Source organism: Rhodnius prolixus, unplaced genomic scaffold (assembly GCF_049639745.1).
Source record: "Rhodnius prolixus isolate KJV_2025 unplaced genomic scaffold, Rpr scaffold_5, whole genome shotgun sequence".
Classification (NCBI taxonomy): Eukaryota; Metazoa; Arthropoda; class Insecta; order Hemiptera; family Reduviidae; genus Rhodnius; species Rhodnius prolixus.
This window is the reverse complement of record NW_027411624.1, coordinates 31620334-31645242: the sequence shown is the minus strand read 5'-3', so window position 1 is coordinate 31645242 and position 24909 is coordinate 31620334. Positions and strand designations below refer to the sequence as shown.

General features: G+C 33.1%; 1 long non-coding RNA gene across 3 annotated transcripts; it reads left to right on the top strand.

The window, feature by feature from the left end:
- Positions 1–955: 955 nt before the first annotated feature.
- LOC141458298 (uncharacterized) lies at positions 956–11257 on the top strand. 3 transcript variants are annotated; one of them, XR_012460878.1, is made up of 5 exons: positions 956–1407; positions 2202–2445; positions 6746–6798; positions 6944–10183; positions 10454–11257. It is a non-coding gene; the product is annotated as an uncharacterized lncRNA (long non-coding RNA). The 3 variants fall into 3 exon arrangements; XR_012460876.1 differs by having other exon boundaries at positions 990–1407; positions 6944–11257; XR_012460877.1 differs by lacking the exon at positions 6944–10183 and having other exon boundaries at positions 991–1407; positions 10454–11254.
- The last annotated feature ends 13652 nt before the right edge of the window (positions 11258–24909 follow it).

Here is a 24909-nt window from a genome sequence, read left to right as displayed (position 1 = left end):
CTCACACTGCATTGTCTGTCAAGACCTTTCTAGCCAAGTACAATATCCCAGTTTTAGGTCATCCGCCTTATTCGCCTGACTTCTATGGCCCCCATGTGACTTTTATCTGTTCCCAAAAAGTCAAATCTGCATTAAAAGGAACAAGATTTCAGTCCGTTGAAGCTGTGAAAGAAAAAGTGGCACGCGTCATGCAGGAGCTCACAGAGAAAGACTTCCAGCACTGTTTCGAACAATGGTAAATTCGCATGGAGCGTTGTAGTGATTGGGGAGGGGTGTACATTGAAGGTGATAATAACTAAATATGTATAAATTTTAAATAAAATGTTTTACAGCAATAGCCTCGTTATTTAATAGCCACATCTATGAACAGTGGAAAAGTCTTATCAAAAGATATGTATACTTAAACGTGGAGAAATGCGTTTCACAATGCTAATGTCAAATTATAGACGTGCCCAACATTGTCATCAATTTAGCGATAACATTAACAGCAGTATAGCTGGAAGGCTTACTGGGTGAACCCAATATTAATGATCAAAATTGTGCAAACTTTCTGCCAACAGTATTGCATTTTGTCAATTAAAATAATGACAATTATTAGACCAAGGCAATACTGCTTTTAAATTAGTCAATATTGTCAATAATATTACTTCTAGCAGCGTAGTATCCTCATTATTTGAGGCTCCAAGGGTGTAATATACCCATAACAATAATAGTCATTGCTTTTATTGTTATTTTATTTACATTTTCTGCTTACTATTTCTGAACAATGTATTTAATAATTTTGCAATACGCTCTCTACAAAGTATAGCCTGTGTTGCCGCTCGGTAATCGACGATTCATCTTCGATTGCTTTTTGAAAGATGGTAATTGGAAAATCATCACTTTTACAGGTGATCTATGTGAAGTAAAGTCCTTAATATTGGTTTTTAAAGCAATTATTAATTTTTTTTAAAATCTGATTCGAACATTCTCACGATTTTTCACACTGCAAATTACATAATGACATTTTTATGAAACAATTTTTAATGAATTTCAATGATCTGGATCTACATCTGTTCAACTGAAGCATTTGAAGTTAAAGAATATTGTTGCAGTCGTTTTATCCCCCCAAAAAAGCGAATAATTAGTAAATTGGCATGTTGGGTAGGCTGATATTTTCCAAATGTTGGAAGGTAATAACCTTCCAAAAATGGGTTCCTCGTTTCATACTTTGGTGAATATGTTATATCGGTTGGTTCTCGTGTTACATTTTAAGGTATTATTCATCGTGTTCGGTGACTGATTGATTTATCAGGAAGGGAACAGAAATTATTGCTTTTATTTCAAAACTTGTTAAAAATCTGAAATTGGTGAAATAAATTCTATTTCTTCAGTCTTCAAGAAAGGAAAATAGTCTCTACATTTCAAGTATGTTACTTTAAACATTAAATAATGTGTGATGGAAATATGAGCCAGAAAAAAATTCAATGAATGATGTAAATGATAATAGAAGAGTAAAACAAAATAAAAGCTATAGTGAACATTGCTAAAGTGTATGTAAACTGTGCAAATAAGGTTTTGAATTTGGTTTAATCCAGTTTGTTAACTAGCTTAATTGTCCGTTCTCCTTGGACTTGGTATGCTTTGCAAAGAGAACCTTAACTTTGGAACGTTCCAAAACAATTCAACCCCCTCAGGCCTTATTTTGGCCGGGAGTATGGTCGGTCGGTCGCCGCTACTGCAGCTCTCTAATACTCTCCTGTGTTGTACCAACGACTCCTCTCCTTCAACCTTAACTTCTCCAATTAGATCGCAGCACGTTCCACAACAATCCTGGCGTCTCTGACTCACTCGTTCTGTAAGCACAAGAGTTTACATTAAATACCACTCTAAATTAGACAACGGTTAACCACTTTAGGGAATAAGAACCCATTTTAGAAGTATAGAAGGAAAAACATTTAAATAATAATACCGCAATTATTAAAACAATAAAGGATATTAAACCAAGTCTTTTAAATTAATGTACGTTAATGCGTTTTTATTTTATTACTAATTTTGTACAGTGTGCAGTTCTTATGAAATTCAAGAAAAGTAAGCACGCATTTTGTAAAATTCAATGAACTATATCTCCCAGGAAACAAAAATTAGACACTGCACTACAATACCCTGTACACTGCTACACTGCCACATTAAAACAGACTTAAAACCGTATCTTCTTTCAGACAGATGAATTAGAAGATTAAGCTTATTGAAGAATAGACTGGCTTTGAACTGGATGATCTAGAAAGAGAACGTCGAAAGGAGTGCTGGGCAAAGGTTGGCTTTAGATCCAGAATGGCTGTATGATGTTGCCAACGAAGCGAGCAATCTTCTTGAAGGGCCTTCAAGAAGTAGTCAGTACTCGAAGAGACTCGTTGAGGAGAAACAAGACTCATCTAGATTACAAAGAAAGCTAACTGTAAAACAGTAAACAAATATTTATCGCTTTAAATGTTTAGTCCAGTTTGTATATGATGAAATTTATTTACAATGTACTTATTTTAGTTACTAACTGCTTTTTATAAGAAGCTGAATAGCCAAATTGCTGAAAATTTGCAAGCATTTTGTACAGTCATGCATACCAAATCTCCAAACAAACAAAACTTACTCTCTACAAAGCCCTCAAGATATCACTTTCAACAGGGAGATTGGCAAACATGATTTTTCATGCAAGGAAAATTTATTTAGTATGATGTAAATATTGATATTGTTTTAAAACTGTGGTATTGTTAAACTCTTGAAATTGAAAACCAGTTACTGAAAAATCAGTTAATTTACATTAAAAATGTAGACAGGAATTTGAAACTTTTACATACTTGATATGTGTATATTTTTTTTTTTGTTCAATGTGTAACTTAAGAGAAGATAGACGATAATTTTTAATTGAATGGCCAAAATGAAGATTCATTAGAAATGGCCCACGATGTCTACTTAAGTGAACTGCAGGTACAGAATTATCGGCGTAAGAATTTGAGTTATTCAGTTCTAAATTATTTTACTAACTATTCAGAAGGATCATTTGTTATTTTCATGTTTGCTCTCTTGGAGCTATCTCTAATGAGTTGGCAGTCTAGTTAAGATATGGTTCCGATTCCCAATGATCGCTTCACGTTTACAAAACATCTTCCACCATATTTCTCAGAATACTCGTCAACTGAAAGGTCGCCTTTTCCAAGCAACTGGATACCTTTGTTTTTTTACTCTTAGAACCATTTGTGGACTAAACAAAAACAGCATTCGTCAAATTTCTTGAAGCTTAAGGACCCAATGTTTGCAGTGAAAGAATCAATCGACTTGTTTCTTGTTAGCAAACAAGAGTTGAGTTATATCATTTGAAAGTATATATTCTGAAACCTGCTAAATTTTCCTTAACATTTAATATTATGCAATAAATGTCAGTAAAATCGCGTAAAAGCAAACGGTTTAGTAAATTGTTAAATAGAATCTATACAGATAAAACAATATTAATTAAAAATAGAGATTAAGATAGTAAATGGCGTCAAAGTTTTGTAATGATATCTGAAGTAGAGAAACAACATTACTATAAAAGAGAGCGGTGACAAGTATTCCATTCGTGCTTATCTGTTTAAACAGAAAGAAAAGTTGTGATGAAATCACCTTGAAGCAAAAGAAAAAAATAACAGTTCAGCTCTGCCCAAACTTACCCTTACTCGTAATCTTCTTTGTTTTCCTCAACTTCTTTCCTTACTTCTGTATCCCCCACCCAATATTAGTCTTGCAAATGTGTCCTTTACCTTCTTCTTTGCCGCCAGTGGAAGCGAGTTAAAAGAAAGGCCGAGAATAGAGAGGAAAAAAAAATGTTCCAAACTACATGGAAGCTAAAAGTTTGTTTAGATCGAAATAAACTTAATCTTTAAACTTAAATAGTTCTTTTTTCATAAAAAGAAGACTCTAAATGGTTGGAAGCTTTACAGGCTTAGCATTTCTTTCGTGGTGACATCAATAATATTACATAAAAAAAGAAAGGATAAGCTTGAATTTTAATCTGGTACAAGTAAGTACTTTTTATGATTAACGATATGATAATTAACGTAAGTTGATCTGAATAGTTGAGGAGTAGAAAAGTAAAGTAATCGCCTATTTTTTCAGGCGGTCTAACTACCAATTAGGTGTCGTAAACAGAAGCTCATACTTTACTATAAACAATTTTTTCTTACGAATAAAAAGTAGTCTTACGTTGGATTCCCACTTTCAAAGCCACACTCTTTACCACTAGACCAACACCCGCCCCTACTTTCCGTATAATGTTCGAGTATAAGAAGTATCAAGTCAGAACTTTCAAATTATAGTTTTTATCTGAAATAACTGCATTGAGGGTGCTTGCCTCCGTAAAGTGGTATTTACTCATTAGTCTGAGTAGATGTGCGTTTATGTCGGCCTATCTGTCTGTAGAGTATGTGTTCTGCAAAATTTAATAACCAAAAAATCGTAAAAAGTAAAACAAATACCAGTTCCTGAAGTCGAACTCCAGAGGTGTCCGAAACAACATCGAAGAATTCTTCTTCTTCATAATGGCGCTACAACTCATGAAGAGTCTTGGCCTACTCAGAGACAGCCCCCCCAGGCGGTCTTGAAAGATCTTGCGCAGCCACCACTCACCAACTGTGGAATCCAAGCATTGCCAGTACGTCTCCCGGCTACACAATCCTGTTTCTTCAGCGCTCATTCTTGTTACGAGCTCAGCTGCCCACCGCAGTCTCCTGAGTTTTATGATTTTTTAGAGATATCCAGGGACTTCTTAAACAGAGACAGTAAAGTTCTCGACTATTTCTAATTCTACTCCAGTTCAGCCTATCACTTATAGGTCCCATAGTTTCTACGAAGCCCCTTCAGTTCAGATATCACCAAGGCTAGTCATTGTCCACGCTTCGGAGTCTTAATTCAGCATGAGTATTTTGTACAGCAGTGTTTTTGTTTTACGAGAAAGATGAGTATTATTAGGCTGAAATAACACTTGATCGCGGCCCTAAACCTTTTTTTTTTTTAAATTTCTAGGCTTCCCTTATAAACGCGGCGAACAGGTCTCTGCATGCTCATACCCTAGTAGAAAAATTATCATAAATAAGTCAGAAGTTTAGTAAATTTCTTAGTAAAACAAAAACGAAGTGCCATAGTCAGCAATTTTAGTGTCTAATTGCATAAATATAACTACAAAGATAGAGATGGAAATCTTGCCGCCCCAAAAGAGAAGGAATAATAGCTTTAATTGGAGAGGCTATATAATTAAAGGAGGAGGTAGAACATTGTCGACAAAGTCGGTTGGTGAGTGTTAATCGACGGTTGAAATTGATTTATAGTGATATTATTATTGGAGGGGTTCTGGAAAGCCGAAGGAAGTTCTGCCGGTTCAACGTGGCAGGCTATACTTGTTAATTAGAACGACCGGAGAATCATAAAGGCTCCAAACTGTACAAGGGGGTGCAGGCTGTGTTCTGGTTCTGTATTTCTACTAGCCAAGCTTTGGCTTTGACTTACTCTGGATTAATTCTGTAATTTGATTAATTAGCAGTGTCCTAACTATCTGATCGAATTTCCCCTATTACTTATGTAAATGGAAATTTGGATCATTTTTCAATAAACTTTTTCCTATATACCTGAATGAAATGTGAAAATTCTTTGAAACATTTTTTTGAATAATTAACAGTAGATGCGTAATTGTTTGATTAAATAAAGGAACAGCCCAATCGTTAAAGTTCCGATTTCAACCCCTTTTTCCTGATGACTGGAAAAATAATATATTAGAGCCATAATCCTTAAAATAAGTGAAATAAATTGAATATGATAAAATATATTGAAGACAAGTAAAATAAACGAAGAACATTTAACGATAAATAGTGGACACACACCAGACAAATTGACAATTTTCTGAAAATTCACCCAAAAGATTAGTTCTGATTGAGACCATTCCATGAAATTAGCTAGATTCAATTTGCAATGATGGAATATAAGAAATTCCATTAGCGAATCATCTTTCGATTTCAACTTCTTTTAAATTTGACTTGTTTCTTCTTTTTTTGTTTCATAGTTTTTCGGTAAAAATACAACCTTCCATTCTTTTAAATTATTGTATTTTTATTTGTCACAATTTCTTTTCATCTTATTGATATTATGACAGTTCAGCCGGTGGCCATCTTTATATCGAATTAAAAACAATTTTTGTTTGTAAAAATTATCCCCGTAGGGAGAAGTAGATTAGCCACTTCTTCAGGGTACTTGGCGTCCCTGCGGGTGTCCCAGCCTAACAACATGAATATGAGTAACATTACACTGTAACACCCCATTACATTTACACAGTACACATAGGGCATAATCATTTGTACAAGGTGGGGGCTTATTAGTGTTGATTGTGTCATGATGAGGAGGAAACGACCTGTATGTTTCGATTGCGCATTGAAACCTTTGGATCTTTGAGTCTAAAGAAGATAGTAGCGCAAAAAGAACTAGTAGGAAAAGTCCTCCACCTCTTTAGGAGGAGAGGTTTCGTCTACTAGATCCATAGGGGATGACCCAATAAGCCTCTTTTGGCTGCGATGCCATGAGGCATAGGTCCCACCCCGATAATCAAATCTAATGTACTAATTATACAAAGTTTCAAGTGGCAAACCCTATAAACCAAATGCTTACATTAATAACATGAATAATGTATTCAAGAAGCTAGATACTTTTATACTAACCTGTTTTTTTTGTAATCTTTTATTGGTTACAGAGCATATGGAGGAGAATGATGAACTTCTAAAATTATGTACATCATGAAATAAGGTAGGTTTGCACAATAGTATATTTACGTATTTAAATTAAAAAAATGTATATTCTTTATAAGTGTCAAGCTTGGAAGCATTTAGTTTATAGTGATCTGAAGCATGTAACTTTGTAATAATTAATACACTAACACTTTTTCACTTAGGCAGGCGAAAGAAACTTCTCTCCAAAATGCAAAGAAATTGATATGAATATAAGTTGAGAAGGAAGGACTATCGTATTCTGAATTCGAACGCGGAGATCCCGGTTCGAGTAAAGCTGCTTGTTTTTATACTATCTCTTCCTAGGAGTTTCTTTTCAGCTCAGTTTTCGGTGATGGACAGAAGTTGTCTGTAACGAGAGGACACTTCTTGAGGCCTTCAGTGCACTTAAGAAGGCTTCAGATGTGCCAACGACCTCAGATGTTGACAAAAGTTTGTATTTTTAACGACAAACTCTGAGAAAGGTATATTAACAACATTTTCTTTGATCGCAATATCGTTTGATCGCATTGTTTGAGAATTCTAACGTATTCCCAGTTCTAATTGGGAGTTTAATCTGGGATATCCTCCTTCTGTAGTTCCTACTTTGATTTTCTTACAGTTAACGATGAAGCGTTACTAAATTCTTTTCGGTAACCATTCAGAAGACTAACAACTGCTATTTTCATTGTTTGCACACTAGATCCTCTCTCTGCTAAGATGACAGCTTAGTTAAAAAATAATTCTTTTCTTCATGTGTAATAAGAAGTAGAGTATCGTATCACCTGTAGTGGTAAGATTTATTGGTAGGATAGTAAATTGTTATGTGGTCAACGTTTTGTAGGTTTGTTTACAGTTGGAGGGTATGGTGGAATATCTCTGAACCCACACGTGGATAATTCTTTTCCTTTATACAGAAGCACCAACATTGGTTAACAAAAACAATACCCACATGGGATGTTTGGTTGTTCAATGTTCCCTTCATCTCTGTAGTTTGTAGTTAGCTGATTATTGGTAGACCTGGACGGTCAAGGAGGGTGTCCAGAGACCATCATTAATCACTCCTCTTAACCTTCCAGTAAAGGTTGCCACGCCTTCAGTACGATTATCTTCACTTGCCCATTCTATGTTATAAATTTTAGTTCTTGCTACTCTTACCGCATGGAAATAAATAACTAGTTAAAATGAGTGGAAAATAATTAAAATATGCAACATAGATGATGTATCTTCCAGCTTAGAATGTGCTTATATCTTTAAAAACATCTGGTCTAATAGCCTCTATTGTTTGGTGAGTGGTACATGGAAGATTAGAGAGACTGGATGCTGACTTACCCTAAACGAGATGAGAGAAGGGTAAAAGCTTATTTGCAAGTCATTAAACTAATGCAATGATGGAACGATGACTATTGAAAATTATATTTTAACATTATCTACACTAAATTTAAAAAAATGTATATATAAAATGGGGGTCATGTCTAACCTTTTAAAATATTTTTTGTTATCTCACAGAATCTAGTTATAAGAAATATTTCATAAATTATTATGGGAAATGTATTTCTTTCAATTTCTGTTTTCTTTGTATTTAATAATTGTTTACGAGAGGTTCTAAGTACTAAAACTTGTAATAAATCTAGATAAGAAGATTTAATAATGGGAAAAGTAATCATTGATCAGAAACTGTTTGTACTTAGGGACTGTTGGACGATGTTTATAAATCAACCCATTTCTTTCGGTTCATTTGTCTAGTTTATGAAATTTCTTATCGCAAAATGAATTTGTACTCTTCATATAAAATAAGGTGCAAGATATTGAAGCACATGAATCTGATCAAATTATTTCAACCTTTTCTTCATTTGCCGCTAGCCAAGAGTTGAGACTTTTGAATCCTTAAGCAATCAATTGAATTGGAAGGTTCTCTTAGTGAAACCTGATGTACGTCACTTTATCTGGAATCTGAATAGATGACGCTTAATTTTTTTTTTTTGGAAAAAAATTTTACTTCCCCTTATTTTGGGAAAAATGGGAACTCCGGTAAAGGAAATTGATTTCTCATTTCATAAGGGTATCCCAGCCTTACAATATGAATATGGCCTTGGTTTTAATCGCTTCTTGCATCCATCTTAATTAGTTTTGTAAAAACAAAAATCTGGCGTGAACACTTTTACAGAATTTTGGCGGATGCTGTTGATTTGTTGGAATATTTTTTTTTTCCGCCTAACAAACTTTGGATCTATATACGTAGTTAACATAAAAACTAGAAACGTTTTGGAAATAATCTCAGGAAACTAACAAATTTTCTACAAACTCCTAACTTTAGCTAGGTCATTTTTAACTCTTCTTCCTCTAGATATAAGAATCATTAATATATTTAGAACCGCAAAGTACATTTTTCAAGAAAGGTACTTTCTTAAAGAGGAAGAATATCTAAACCCTGTTTCCCAAGTGTTCTCCTTAATCGAATTGTCTTGGACAAATTTCACCAATCAAAGTTGTAGAACAATAACGCTAGTCCAATGAGGATACAAAGTTAAATAATAATTTTTGGGCCATATTTAATAATCCATTTAATAAATTGGTACTTTCCATTGTTGAATTTTCATCTAATTCTAAATTTCAGGGGAGAAAAAATTCTACATTGTCAATCCTTAAGGATCGAATTACACTCTAATGGTTCTTTGAATTAGAGAAAAATCTACTATGTAGCCATTAATGCTCTTAATTGAACTTTACTTGAAAAATTTTGTATACAAAAGTTGTGGGCTATCGATGTATCTATGTGTACAATGGGCGAATATTGCTTGAAATCGTTAGTCTTTTCAAAAAATAAAATAAAAAATACCTGTGAGGTAATTCTGGTTTAGAAAAACTAACCACTACGTTGCAATTCGATTCCCCTGATGACTCAATATAAATGTGAAATATCAGTTTCCTGCAATTTGTGTTTTTATTTTTAGGCACTAGGTTTTCATTATCAAAAAACAACTTTTTCTGACTTTAAAATGGATATTTTCAGGTGGTAACTTGAGACAGAACATTTGACATTATCGCCAGTTTATTCCTTACCAAGTAAGAGATTTAAAAAGATTATAAAGTTAGGATGTTGTAGAGAATGGAGTCAAGCGTAAAAAAAAATTGTGCCTCCGTGTAACATTTCCATTAAAAGCGTATTAAAAATGTATAAATAATATCATTAAGGCAGAAAAATGAAATCGATAAAAAGAAAATAAATCGAAATATCTAAGAAAAATGGCGCACAATATGTGTGCAGAGAAGGGTGGAAATGTTGTAATAATATTGGTCCAAAAAAAAGAAGGAAAAGAAAATGAAAATAAGTGCCACTATGGTGGATGGTTCTGGACAGAAGATGAGTGAGTATGGACGTCCCGGAAAGAAAGAGGAGTATACTGTTCTGGAGCACCAGAAAGGTAGAGATATATTGGTCTGCAATGGTGTACAGCAGAAGTGTATTGTCAGTGTTTGGTCTCTAGAGACAACATCTAGTTTTATTGACCCGCACTGGCGGGCCCAATGATAGAGTAAATGGCCACCTCAATTCTCTCTTGTCTCTCACTTGTCTTTTAACTAAAATCAATGTCCAAAACTCCATTAAGTTACTCAGTCAAAACAAATAATAATATCCCTGTGTTATTACTTATTATCTTGAATCAATAAAACTTTTGTTTTGTTTCTTACAGAAGCCACTTATGGATTAACAGTAAGGATATTGGGTTGAACATTTGATTCTAAGGAAGAGAGAGGAGATAATTTATGGACTTGAGGGAATACTGCTGCTTAAATCTGCACGGCCAGATTTGGATCTCAGGGCGTCAGCATTATTCCAAGTTAACATTATATACATTTAATAATTATAATAACATTTACATTAACTACAACATTTAATTTACCTTATAGTTAGCTGAAACTATTAAAACAATTACTTCTGGATTGGCGTCCCTATTATAGTTATGATCCTGTAACTTTTTTACCAGTCCCAATTTTTCTTGCGACTATTTTACCAGTACTATTTCCCTGAATTTTTTGATTTATAACATGTATTTTTAAATAATTTTATTATAAATTAGATAATTCGAGGAAAAAGTACTGGTAAAATAATTGCAAGAAAATTTGGGACTGGTAAAAAGTTATAGGATGAAAGAACAAGACTTGATGATTTATCGTTCTCTATGATGGTAATTGGAATTATAGATTTTTTATTTATTTATTTATTTAGTTATAATACGGGCAATCATCCAGTTACAATGAAATATAATTTAAAGTAACATTTAATAATAACGTATCATATAATAATTTATAGAATATACATATTGTATTATTTTATATAATTTTCCACATGTAACCAACTCCCTCTGTAAGCCTAACGGCATGAACAGAGTAAACAAATAAATAATAAATATATAGTCATAGAATGTACATATATTGAAATAAAAAAAAAAATATAGACATACTTTACTTAGTAGATAACTATAAAATATACTTTAAAAATAGATATACTTTACTTAATTAATAAATCTAAATGATATCACAAATAACTGGTACTAATCATTGCAAAATCAGTTATTTAAAAAACGTTTCAATTCGATCATGCTGGTGTTGAATAAATCGAAATCAGCATATAGATGATTAACTTGATCTATAATTCTTGGAAAATAACTGAACTTACAATAATTAGTACTATGGCACACTCTAGAAAACTTTGTCTAGTATTGTTTGTTGGCAAGTGAAAATTTAACAATGATAACAGTTCAGGGCAGTTATCATTGTTAAATTTTCACGTGCCATTCAAGTTAATTATACACGTTTTTTTTTTTTTACACACATTTTGTGGTTTTAGCGATTTTTTCAATGAAAGTTATTGTTGTAAGAACTTTTCGTAGTGTAAGTTGGTTTAAGAAAAAATCTTGGTAACTATTCATAATTATGAACTATATGTAGCTATAGCTCTGTAGAGGATCTGTTTTTGTGTGCCTTCATTTTCTAACTATTCATTACAAATTTAGTACTAAATGTTAAATTGTAAAGTTCGAGTAGTTTCATAATATTATGTTATGCAAATCGATGGGAAAGAACAACATACGAGTATGCGTAAAATACTAAGGGAAAAGTTGTAAGAAGACTGGGGCTACTTAATGAGACGATTGTTGACCATAAAAAAAAGTTAAGCTGAAAGTAACCAAAGTACCTTTGATTCTAAGGACATCCGGAAAGTTAATTCCTTCTTAAAAGACTGTATAAAAGAAGCAAACTTATTATCGAGCACACAATAACAACTCCCAATCTAATTCACAAGTCTAAAATTCGAATCTCCTGCACTCATTATGCACAAGTAGATTCTATATTCTTTTATTCTCAAAATATGTGTTTCTAGTGAAAAATTAAATTGGGAAATTTGCTAAATCGGTAGTTGAGTACTGTTTTATTAATTGAGTTCCAGATTGACAAGCTTCAGACTAGATCAGCTGAGCTTTTTTTTTAATTGATCAATTCTATATATATTTTGTTTTTTTATTTATTTATTTAAGGTGCGCCAAATATAAGAGGTTATTCTCTCTTAATAGACAACACTGCCAATCACTGGACGGTGAGCTGTAAGAAGCTCCTAGAAAGAGAAAATTTAAGGGCTAGCATTTAGATACGAATCCGGGATCTTTAATCAATCTAATTCCTTCCCTATCAACTCTCTTATTTTAATAATATTGATTTATGTTGAATAGATTTAATCAATATTTATTTTAAATAGATTCTATGTTACCTAAAATGTTAAATGTACAAATGGTTACATTTAAGTAAAGTTATAGAACGAATTAACTCTATACGTTTAATCAAAGCTTTGCAAAAAATGTGGAAAAAACTGAAAGAAATATCCCATATTTACTTTTTTACAACGTCTTAGTTTGTAAAGAATGAAGTATGCAAATATATGTAAGCCCCTGTTGAAAGTTGTGGGTAGGTAACACGTGATAAATAATGGTCTAGATGTGGGAAATTGGGATGGTGTAAGAAAGACAGCTACCCTGTTCGGGCGGCGGCAAGTTGTGTAGAGAAGCAGTTGATCCTTAAGTCAACGTTGGCGCGCGAGCGGGTAAACTTGTCCGCGCACTCCGCCAGTAGAGTTTGTAGTGTTAGGGAGGAATGGTTGGTTGGTAGGGCACGCTTGAACACAAGTTATGATAAATTACCAGAGAATAGGGGGAAGAAGGCCGTGCCGTGATGGTAGATGAAGAGGCAGGTAGAAAGAGTTGATAAAGGAGTCAGAGCGTGGAAAAGCGAACAGTGATGGGAAAGGAGGAAGAAAACTGCTGTAAGCTCCCAGGGTTGGAGAGGATCCTAGGCCAAACATTTCTCTCTCGCACTTCAGACAGTCATAAAATTGTTCGACAACAAAAACCAAGCCGAACTCCTAACAGAAACGCCTAAAGGCTCTCGTAAGGTTGGATAGGATAGACACAGAAGAGGTATTCCGTAATGAGGTAAGTTCTCCTACTATACAAAACCCTTCTTTTCTCTCAATGTGTGAGAGTAAGGGGTATATAGTCGACCATCCAAAAAGGGTCCGGCAGACACAAGTTAAATGAACAGCCCGCAAGCTACAAATAGTACCCAAACTTGCTCCCCTTTACCTTGCCACTGACAAATGGTTTCTCATGGCAACGCTACTGATATCCTACTTTCTCTACCTTTACCTACATTCAGATATACATAGAACATTTCTCCTATGTTCTTTTAAATGTGCTCGAAACAATTCGTTATATTGTGACATTAAGTGGGCCACTCGTATAAGAAAAAAAGTTAACCTAACCTCACATTTACATGAATGATGTTATCAAACCTGCAAATTTGAAGTAAATGTCAAGTTACTGACGATCGAAAGCAAACTATTTTATTTTATTATGGGATTGGTAATAAAGTTAGGGGAAAAAAATACACAATAAAACTCCCAATTTAATTTGAGTGGCAACTGAAAAAATTACAACAATAAAAACTATCAAAATTTGGACTCACGTAAGCATTTTATCTAAGTGAGAACATTTGTTGTGAACCTTCACACAGTTTTATATAGTCTGTATATGTATAGGTTGCGCTAGTATAGTTTTACAAAATGAAATTTACTTAAAAATTGTAATTTGTACGGAAAATCAAAGGAAGCAAAAAATTTATTCAGTAAATAGACATCTTTGCTCAATAATTTTCTTCATATTTGAAGTTTTTATTTATATATTTATAGCTAGTTATATGTACTGGTATACTCGAAGTAATAATTAATTCTAAGGAATTATTTAATGTACCAAATTTTAATGTAAGAAAATGTTATATTAAAGTAACGGAATTCCAGTAAGTTGGGCTGAATAATGGAACCTTTAGCCAACTCATAATGGTTTGTTTTGCTTTATATAAATAGAATTAAAGGAAAAATAGGGATAGTTTTGACCAACTGATTATATAGATTGGAGATTAGACCTAATAATGGTCGAATTATTTACTCCCATAATATAGGGTTCCACTGTTCTGATGAATGTATAAGAGCAAGTTTTCTAATGAGTTTGAAGATGGACAAGTGTTATCCAACGATGGCCACAACTTTTAAAATGGTAGAGATGTTTCACTGCCCGAAATATGTTTTTTTCTTTAATCGTTTCATCTCTCTACAATTCACAAACGACACTTTAAACAATCACTTTAACAATCTCTTATCAATCTTAACAATCATAAACAAACACTTTAAATAACTGAAGAAGAATACAATAATGGGAAAAATTAGAAAGCAGAAAATTGATTATTTTAATATTTTAAAGGGACTAAACAGCTACTTTCAAAATTATTCCCTTACACCCTATAAAGTGAGAACATATAACGCTTTAAAGGGTCCCAGCAAAAGGAAAGCTATGTTTCAAATACAAGTTTTAGATCTAGCTTAAGGAATTTCAAAGAGATTTTTCAAAGCTATTTTAGAGAAATATCTTTCATCAAGATGGTAATTTCAATTGGTTGATTTTGTTTGAGATTCATAAACATGGCGTCCATCAATGACATCAAAATGGCATTACGGTATATTGGAGAGCAAAAATCGTATGGCTGAAGCTATAATTAAAAAAAAAGACCCAATTAATAAAAACTTAGAAAGGAGGAGAGGGAGTCACGTGTTAGCTGTCAATTAAACGCAAACCTAGAGCTAAAATTGTCCTGTTTATTAATTCTGTCACTTTTTTTTTGCCTGATTCGTACTTTTTTGATACCCGGATTCGTTATTGTTGTTACATTCGTAGTAATTGGCGTGAAGTACATTGTTATTTCCAAACATTCAGAAGACGACCTTAGTTTGCTGCTGGGAGTTGTTTAATCCGCCCTGTCATTCAATAAAATGTCGGTAAATGTGATAAGATTTGGATGTTTTTAATTAAATTTGAATAAATAAAATTGTCATGAAAATATCTATCTGTTGCTATAATTCTCAAGGTTCTAACTTTTATATTTTATTCAAATCAAAATTCGTTCCTAAATTGACAAATTTTCTTTATAAAAAATAAAATAAATAAGTGTGATTTCTCTCAAATAAAAGTTGGATGTGATTGGTTTTTAGCAAAATACTTGCAAGTGAAATAAAGTCCATTGTATTGCATTGTAGCAAGACCCATTAGTGATCACCTGTTGATAATCACAAATTCTAAACTTCATCAACATAATTCATGGTCCAAAAATCACTTTTGAAATGAAACTTCAGAGTCAAGTGGTAACTTAAAATGCGATGCAGATCTAGGACTAAGTTCACCCCGTTCTTTAATTCTATATTTTTAGTACCGGTTTCATTTTTGTTTTGCCGTGATTTACCCTTTACTTTCTTGCCTGGATTCGCGAGTGTATTGTGCAGTGGATAGACTCGCAAAGGAGAAAGCATTAATTACTTTCACGAGGTAAAAAAAAAGGCATACATTTGAATATAAACAATGTTTGATTTAACTAAATCAATGTATTTTAAACTAAAGGTGCGTTAAGGCATAACAATATTTCCAACTATATTCCTCACAAAAAATACCTCAACTTACGCCCAAATTTCTTGCAAAACATGGATAAGTTAGTACATAAAAGGAGAATTAGTAAACTCTGTTGACGGCTAGGTGAAACAATATGCTATAACAACCTAATCTCCCTTCTATTGTAAGGCATATCGTGTAGTATAGATATGGTTGGTGGAAACTAACAAAAAAAAAAACGCACAAATTACACCTTATGGTCACAATGTAAACACATCACAAAGTATACCATTATAGTAGATATATAGAGATGGTATTACCCTCCAGTGTCCAATATTTCAACTAGATATTTCGACCTCCACCTTTTCAGCAGTTTTCCATTACATTCACAGCATCATATTTTTTGAACAATGGATGTACAAATGACCAAGATACGATCAGTAATATTTGTAAAATTATGTTTGATTTATTTTGTAAACCAACAATTTTATAAATAAATTTTTCACAGAGATACGACCAAGTTATATTATCATTATTTACCGAAACACAAATGTTCTCTGTAAAACTTAACTTTTTATTTAAGTCAGAATTAAGAAGTCTCAGAAAACAATAATTTTGCTAAAGACGTTTCTCGTTCAGATAGTGTTCTTACCATTTGACCTTGAAGAAAGTCATTAGAAAGGACTCCAAAGGACCACTCTCGGCTTTTGAAAGTAGAATGCAGTTCCCGTAATTAAATCTTCTTCACAGAAAACACTCATTTCGTCTAGTACTTTTAAAAGTATAAAATTAAATTTAGCAAAAGAGGACTTAATTATAATATAAAGAGTTTGCCAAATAATTAAACTTTTAGAGAGCATATAAAATAAAGAAGAAATTTATGAGTATTTAGATAGAATTGGTTGAAGTTAGAGAGCTGAGACCCGTAATAGTTCAATTATGGCAAGAGAGTTAATTACAAAATTACAAACCACCAATACTGCTCCAGTACGGGTGTAAGCAGGTCTGAAGTTGTTGGATAGAATAGAAGACAACTTTGGTCTGTGTGCTAGTTGTGTGTCACTTGGTAGACAAAGTTTTGACCTCGTGGAACCAAAGAAAGGTTAGCTCCTTCATTCGGTGTCCTCCTTAACGTCTGCTCTTTTCCTTCTTAAAGGAGACTCACGCTAAAACCTCTATAATTGTTTGTACTAACCACGTTTCTAAGTAGAAAATACGACCCATTTTCCATCATCATGCTGGTTAATTATTCGTAAAAAGCTTTCTGAAGAGTTTAGATTAAAATCAAAAAAGTAATAGGTTACTTTTTCGTTCTTAAACGTTAATAGTTTTCAATTTAATAAAAAGATAATTCAAAATGGTAATTATACTTATATTCTCTTTTTTTGGTTATTTAGAACGACCCATTTTCTCTAGATTTCAGAATCTCCAATCTATATAATCAGGTAGTAATAACTATCTCTATTTTTCCTTTAATTCTATTTATATAAAGCAAAACAAACCATTATGAGTTGACTAACGCAAGTTATTCTCCCCTATGAAGTGAATTCGAAGGATGATTTTTCCCACCATGCGATCAGGTGATCGTCAAGTCTTTGACGCTTCAGCCTCAAGAGCAGGATAGTTGGGAACAGTGGCTTATGAGCTTGTATAATGTAACATTAACATTTTGTAATTAATTTGGTATAACGGGTATTTTACGTCATTGTGGATAGTTCGATTGCTATCGTATAAAGTTGATTAATGGTGCTCAGGATTTTCAATTGGAGAGATTGGATACGGTTAGGGTTGGGTGCTCCGTACAGCCTATATCCATAATTCCAGATTTGGGGCTAGTTGGGCTGTGTAAGGTTATTAAGTTCAGTAGTGTAAATTTGGATAGTTTGTTGAGTAATCTTTAGATCAATAAGCTACTGTCGCTTGTGTTGAATATATGAAGTTCTAAGAGAGGAATTTTTCCCAGCTGTAGTCCAAGATATCGCACTTTGTCTGCTAGAGGGACAGGAAAGAGGTTCAGGAAGATTGAAGGAAAAGTTTTAACTGTGGAATGGTCATATTCAACTTTATTTGCGAAATCTGGATCCAAGGTTATGAAGATGTTCTGATGGATGGAAGGACAATTACGTGATTTCATTTATGGGATATAATAGTGTCAGTTTGCAAGTGATTGATGTTTCGGATTGGAGAGGAAGATCATCCGTATTCTGGTGAAGAGAATAAGAGTGGATGAATAGATAGGAGAGGAAGAAGAGCTTTGGGTAGCTTGGAAGAAGCGATCTAACAGTTTAGGACAGGTAATAGAGAAGTAAAGAAAAAACCTTAGATCCTGCAAGTTTAGAAGCCTTTACAAAGCGGCACAGTAGATCTCGAATAATTGAGTTTATTATTTATTTGTTTTTTCTTTATACGCAATTAGTAATGTCGTTATGAGATGGCTAGGCATAGATCTAAACATAGATTTACTGTAGGAAAAACACTAAAGAATATAACAAAAATTTAAAGGCTTAAATAAAGCTAAACATAAAAAAAAGACTAACTTTTGAATTTAATAACAATAAAAAGAAGCAAAACTGGTATATCTCATCATCACAGAAGAAAAAGACCTTAAACTTAGGAAAACTTTTTAGGAATCTATTTCATTAAATAATACGGACATTTTTTTTATTTCAGTACACCAATTTTTAGCACAATTTTCAACAGAGATTTTATTTTATAGATTTTTGAAGTAAATTACATAGTTTTAGTCTGCGGCTATTCGCAGCTAACACATAAGCATATAGTGTTCGCAATTAGTGTGTCCTAAATTAATGGATATTCAGATTTGAATTTAGTTACAGTAGTTCAAATGAAGTACAACATAAAATAAACGATTAAAAAAGTATTCTTGGAGCAAATAATGGCTAAGGTATAATTAGTGTAAAATGATAAAATTTGGATAACATAATAGTAAATGTACAACGTAGTAGTTATAATTATTTCAGTTAAAGGGCTGTGTTAGTAATACAAATAACAGAACTCCATAGTAATATGAGAATTACTTGCAAAGGCCCAACTGTACAATTAGTACATTCTAGAGGGAATTATTTGTTATATGATAACTAAGTCATTATATATATATATCTCACTGTATATTATATATTTATATATGATGATAGAGTGTGTGTGTGTGTAGAGGAGAGAGAGAGAATAACATACGTATTTAATCATGGTTATCTCACAGTAACTGATTGACGACTGGTCCTCTACATTTCGGCCATTTCATCTCACTACGCCAAGACTACAATATCACATTTTTATTCCTAAATAATTGCACCTAAATTTACCGCTGATTTAATATCACTAATTTTTATTAATAGTAAATAAATAACTATTGTTGTGAAACACTTTTTTGACTTAAGGCAATAATTAAAAATTACTTAAAATTAAACGGTAAATTAAATGATCTGGATAGTAGTTACAAATTTCTGGTTAAGATTTATGGTTGGTTCCAAATAGTCCAAAATGCGTACACCCCCATCTTTTCGAACTCAATATTTTCAAATAAAAACTGTTTATGCGATTAGTGTATTAGGTTTAAAAGTGTTCAAGTTTGAGGTCTATAAGAACATACTTCTTTACAACTTAATTTTCTTTACTCTTAGAATTCTAACTGTTGGACTTTCAACGGTTTTTTTTAATCTATATTTATTATATTCGTGTATATTTTGTGAAAGAACAAGAAAAATTGTTTGAAATAAAGAAGAAATAATGGCAACTAACAGCCAAAAGTTCTTTATCCAAACCCTGGAGTTAACTAATTTTGGTTTCTCTGCTAGCCCATAGATAGAGACACAGTTACTCCTCCAGACGTTGAACCGTTGTATCCTTACAGGAAGAATTACTGCTTTTTTTCATTGACCAGTTGGCCTGATAAAAAGTCTCTGGATTTAGGTGATGAACTATCCTTACCTTTGCATAGAGACCAGCAAAAATATAATCTCTTGCTTTAATAAATCAAAAAGATAAAGCAAGCCTTCACTAGTGCTATTGAGGTCTTCTTGCTCCACAAGTAATTCTAGCCAGAAAGAAAAGAAGAGCAACAAGTAGGCTGAGTGACTGCAGTTTAGAAGATGCACAAATAGTGGATCTAATAGTTGGCGAACTGGTTCGCTGAAGGCTTTTGCTTCCTTCTCCTTACAGCTTCTCCAGAAATTAAAAACCCTTCTAAAACTTGATAGAACCATCCAGACTCTGTAGGCATTTACAAAGAAAATAGGGAATCAGCAAAATTGGTAAGAATATTTCAAATCAGTTAAAAACAAAACAAAAATACGAAAAAGTAGAAGGTTACGCCTTTTTTTATAAGGATGACTCTTTAAAACCTGTGACCCTGAAGTCATCCAGGAAATGTTGTAAGATATCAGCATTAATGGTTACACTGCAAAAGTATTCCACGAATATGTAAAAGTAGAATCTACTTATTTAAAATTAATGATACAACGGCAATTTAATGTATAAAACTGGAAATAATTTTAATTTTAAATATTCATGCCTGAGAAATTAGAAGCGAATATTATTTCATGGAATACTAATTAAGGGCTAAATGAGAAGCAAAAACCAACAGCTAGCTACAAGTTCAAACGAGTTTCTGTGGCTGGTTTTACACCAACATGAACCATATTAAACCATATCAAGGATGCAACCAGACATCTTGCTAATATTTAAAAATTATTCAGTACATTGTTTCAACTTCTACAATAATTATGAATTAGAAGTTTTTATTCATTTGAATATACTTATTTGTAAGTATTTGCTTTCAAATATTCTTCCTCATTAACAAATCTTATAGAATGTACTAGATATTTGGGAAGGGTAATAAAGCAGAAGTGTAGAATGTAATTAGTCATATGAATTTTCAGTTTGGTGGCCTCGAGAACGCGGAAGGCTTGGATTAGAACCCAACTAGGAGCCCTTAGATACTCTTCCTGGGTGCCTCTATAGCATATTATTGGAGTTAGTATCGTCTGTAATAGGCTCCCAACTTCACAATCCCCAATGATAATGTAATGGAGCTTGTCTATTTGTTAATGAACTGTAGAAATTCACGAAGATATTGCTGAATACGTAGTTGTTGTTAATGGCGCTAGAGGATGGATATATTGTGTAATTTAGGTGCGAAAGAAAGGACTCAGTTAAATAAAAGATAAAAATACTGTTTTAGAATTAATTGGCTAGCATTAATGGCAGATTAATACCAAATAAAATGTCGAAAACAAACTTCACAATAAATACTAAAAACTGTCTTAAGAGGTAGAGGAAGCATGCTGTAGAACGCATGACAGGTTGTATCCTTTTGGAGCGCATATTTATGTCTTATTTTAATCAGAAGCCTGATCTTGACCTTGCTCAGAGCTATCTCTATTCCTCACTGTTTTAGTTACACCATTTTACACCACCCAGATACTCCGGGTTGCTGTTAATCAATCACAAGGATATATGGAGGTAGAAAAATGAACTATTTTCATACGAAGTATAAAGCCAAACACTAACTTGAGAAGGTTACGCTAGAAGAAGGTAGACTTGTCAATTTACATGAGATCATGAAGGACTAGTAAATAAACATTATAGATAATGATGGTGTAATATCCCCACTAAGTTGGTTATTGCTGACTCCATGAGGATTGTCTGTTGATCAATATTTATGCCCTTGGAGCCAAAGAACTCCTTGGACCTCTTGGGAGTTGTTCCTCTCGATCCAAACTATGGTTTGGAATGATGCACCATACACTTGAAGTTACCTCCAAATCTTTCATTGCTGTTGCACTTACTTCACATACTGCCTTTTTTTCCAGGTTCATCATTAGTCCTTGTTCGGAATCGTTCGTCCCATGTTTGGATCTATTATGTAAGCTAATTTACCGCAAAAAGCAATCAATGTTGTCACAACACACTTCGACAAACATTTTACGCCCTTTTTCTCCAGAAGTTTCAACAGCCTTCTCTTCTCATTGGCGACTAGACCAGAAGCAAAGAAATGTTAGTTATTACGTTAAGACTTAGTTTAAAATTATACAAAGAGCGAATAATTATTTAGTTTTTTTATTTAATGCCTAAATGGAAAAGAAAAAGAATATTCAATCGGTTAGAAGCCAACTTTGGCATTTGAACATACATTAAATTGAAGACACAAACAGCGTTGACAATAAGACAATGGACTTAAGATTGTATTCTGCGAATGTTGAACCACTCCACTAATCGTGTTATTATTATTTTTTTATTTACTGACCACTATAAGTGATATATGTATATATTTAATGTCATATTAGTTATTTTAATCTACAATATATTTCTTTCATACGCACTCTGGGACCTCCTGCCACTAGAAGTCACCTCAATCAATTGGGTCGATTTATTAATATTTCATATGCATTAGAAACAATGTATGCTTCTAAGGAGATTTAATATATGTAATCAATAAATGCTGCAAATACTAACGTAAATAATTTAAGTCTCTGGAAAGTAGAATTGGAACAGTATGAGTACGTCTGTTAGATTAGAAGTAGTAACATAAAGAGGCACCTTTTTTCACCATTCTAGGCTTACATGGCCTGACATCCAGTTGGATCAGATTAGAGAGAATTGGACACCATTTCCAGGATAAAAAGAAAAAAAAAAAAGTCTCAATCATATGTAAATTGAAGGTAAAGCTTACAAAGGAGAGGTTCCAGTTAGTCCTCAATGTACATCCTGTTCTGTTGGCCTCCTCCTCACATCTCTTACATGTCAGCTAATTCACACTAAATTCTTTCCTTCAAAGGATAAAGTCCATCAGTACTGCTCTCTATATGTGTCAAACAAAATCTGTAATTATGCAACCTCTTTCATTCGTTTGGGTCCTGATATAAAACGACAAAAAAAGAAAAGATAACTGGATTTCTACGCTGTTTTTTTTGCAGCATTTCCAGTTTTACATGTTCTTTTCTACTACTTATTAGAATTCTATTTGAACTGACAAGGTATATTTCTTCTTTAATTATGCTTTTTTATTAACCTATATTTTCTGTTTACAAGACAAAAATATGGTTTGAACTGACAACTCTCTTTTACTGCAATTCTTAATCTAAGTTTTAACTTAAACTTTCTTAAACTTGGACTACATGTCTGTAAAAAATGAGAACCAATTTTTTCGTTAAAATATTTTGAACGTTTTAAAAATTTGAAGCAGTAACAAAAGCTTTAATCAAAATCACACAAAAATGTTTAAAGGTTTTTAAAGTAAATAATCAGCCTATGAGAAGAACTTGTAAACATAAATATTGTAAAGAAGGCTATAATTTTAATTTTGTTATATGAGCACCCTTACCTTTATAAATCAAAAACAGATTTTAGTTAGCCCTAGTCCTAACTTGTATACAAGCAAAAGTTGGCTTGTTAATTGGGTTATCCAATCAGTATATGTGTGCTGTGTTATTAGAAACTGCCGTAACTCAAACTCACGTAGTCATGAAATAATTTTTCACTCATTCCACCAGCTCTTATTTCCAGATATTAGGAATTAAAGTTTGGCTTACAATCAAACTGCAAGGCGATGAACTGTGGTTGAATTAAGTAGAGAGGAAGGTTTAATAAGATGTAACAATACTTCTGTTACATGGTTAGAAGTAAACAATTAATATCTCACTGGAAAGTTCCTCTTTGTGAAAATCCTTTCTTTAATGTATTATAGAACAAACAGAACAATTAAATAAGAATAATAGGAGTGTGAGGGAAGGGATTAGCTATGAGGTTAGCATACTGGACTCCCACGCGGAGGTCCCGGGTTCGAATCCAGCAGCTGACCCTTAGATTTTCTCTTCCTAGGAGCTTCTTACAGCTCACTGTCCGGTGATGGACAGTGTTGTCTGTAACGAGAGAACACTGTCCGGAGGCCGGCAATGCACTGGAAAAAGCTCCGGGCGCTAATAACCTCAGCTGTTGATGCGCAAAAAAAAAAAAAAAAAAATAGGAGTGTGGCTTTTAGTCAGGAAAGTCTCTGTCAAATGTGAAGAATAGGCTGTTGCATATTTTTATGAATCAGCAGTGCCAAAATAGTGCGACCTCTTTTTTTGATTCCATTGTCGTGGTTGATCACGAATTCCCATCACATGATACCAACAAAGAGACCCACAGTTTCTTCACATATGATGCAGAGTTTTCTCTCAAATGAAAGAAAACAAGCTTGCTATAAAGAATGAAATTTTAGGATATTATATTTCTTGTTCAACAACCCTAGATTTTTTTGTAGTAATCACAGATTAGTTGTAGAAGATTGATTTGCAAACTTTAAGCTCTTATAATACTAGAAGGCATCAGAAGAATCTACCAAACGTAAAATCTATATGAAACATGATTGAAGTTCAGAAATGAAGCGTAAATGAAGCAAAAACTAACCTAAGCTGAGTCCTGGTGGAAATGCTAAAGTTAAGCCAGCATTATGTAGCCCAGAATCTAAGTCTTCCTGTAAAAAATGAATTTTACTTTTGTATTTAGAATTCAAAGCAGTATTTTTCTTTCTAAGATAAAAATGAAAAAAAGTATATCTCCTTTTTCTTGCAAATAATTTAATTTTGTCCTCAGTCTTGGATTTTGCGATAATTTTGAATTACTGTTTGTATGAAGCCCTAAATTTAATAAATTTTGGGTAAAAGGGTAAAAAGACCCGTGATCGATCAGAGTTAGTTTATCTAGTTTGGTTATTTATATTGCGTCACATTACAAAGCCATTTTGGTAGGATCAGAGATTAGGCGTCAATAAATAATGCTGGATTATTTGGAGAAACGAATATTTTATTTACACCATTAGCAAAGAAGAATTCTGCCCACATTGGTTCATAATACCATTAAAGCAATTAAAGGAAATTGCTATATTACTGGATTGAAATCGAATTAAGACCAGTACACTTAGTGAGAGTTTGTCAAGGCATGAGTCATAAATTAAAGCAAGGCCCCTTTCCCTGTGACCTTATCCCTACAAACATGTTAAAACTTAATCAGATGACAATGCGTTTCACACCCTCCAAAGGCAATCAAAGAACCAAAAAGGGGCAATAGAAGTAGAAGGAAAAACAATTCCTACCAAGAATGCGTTTTATTGTCTAGCTGTATGTTTAGGGAGACTGAACTTAAATAATTAATGTTGGGGTTCA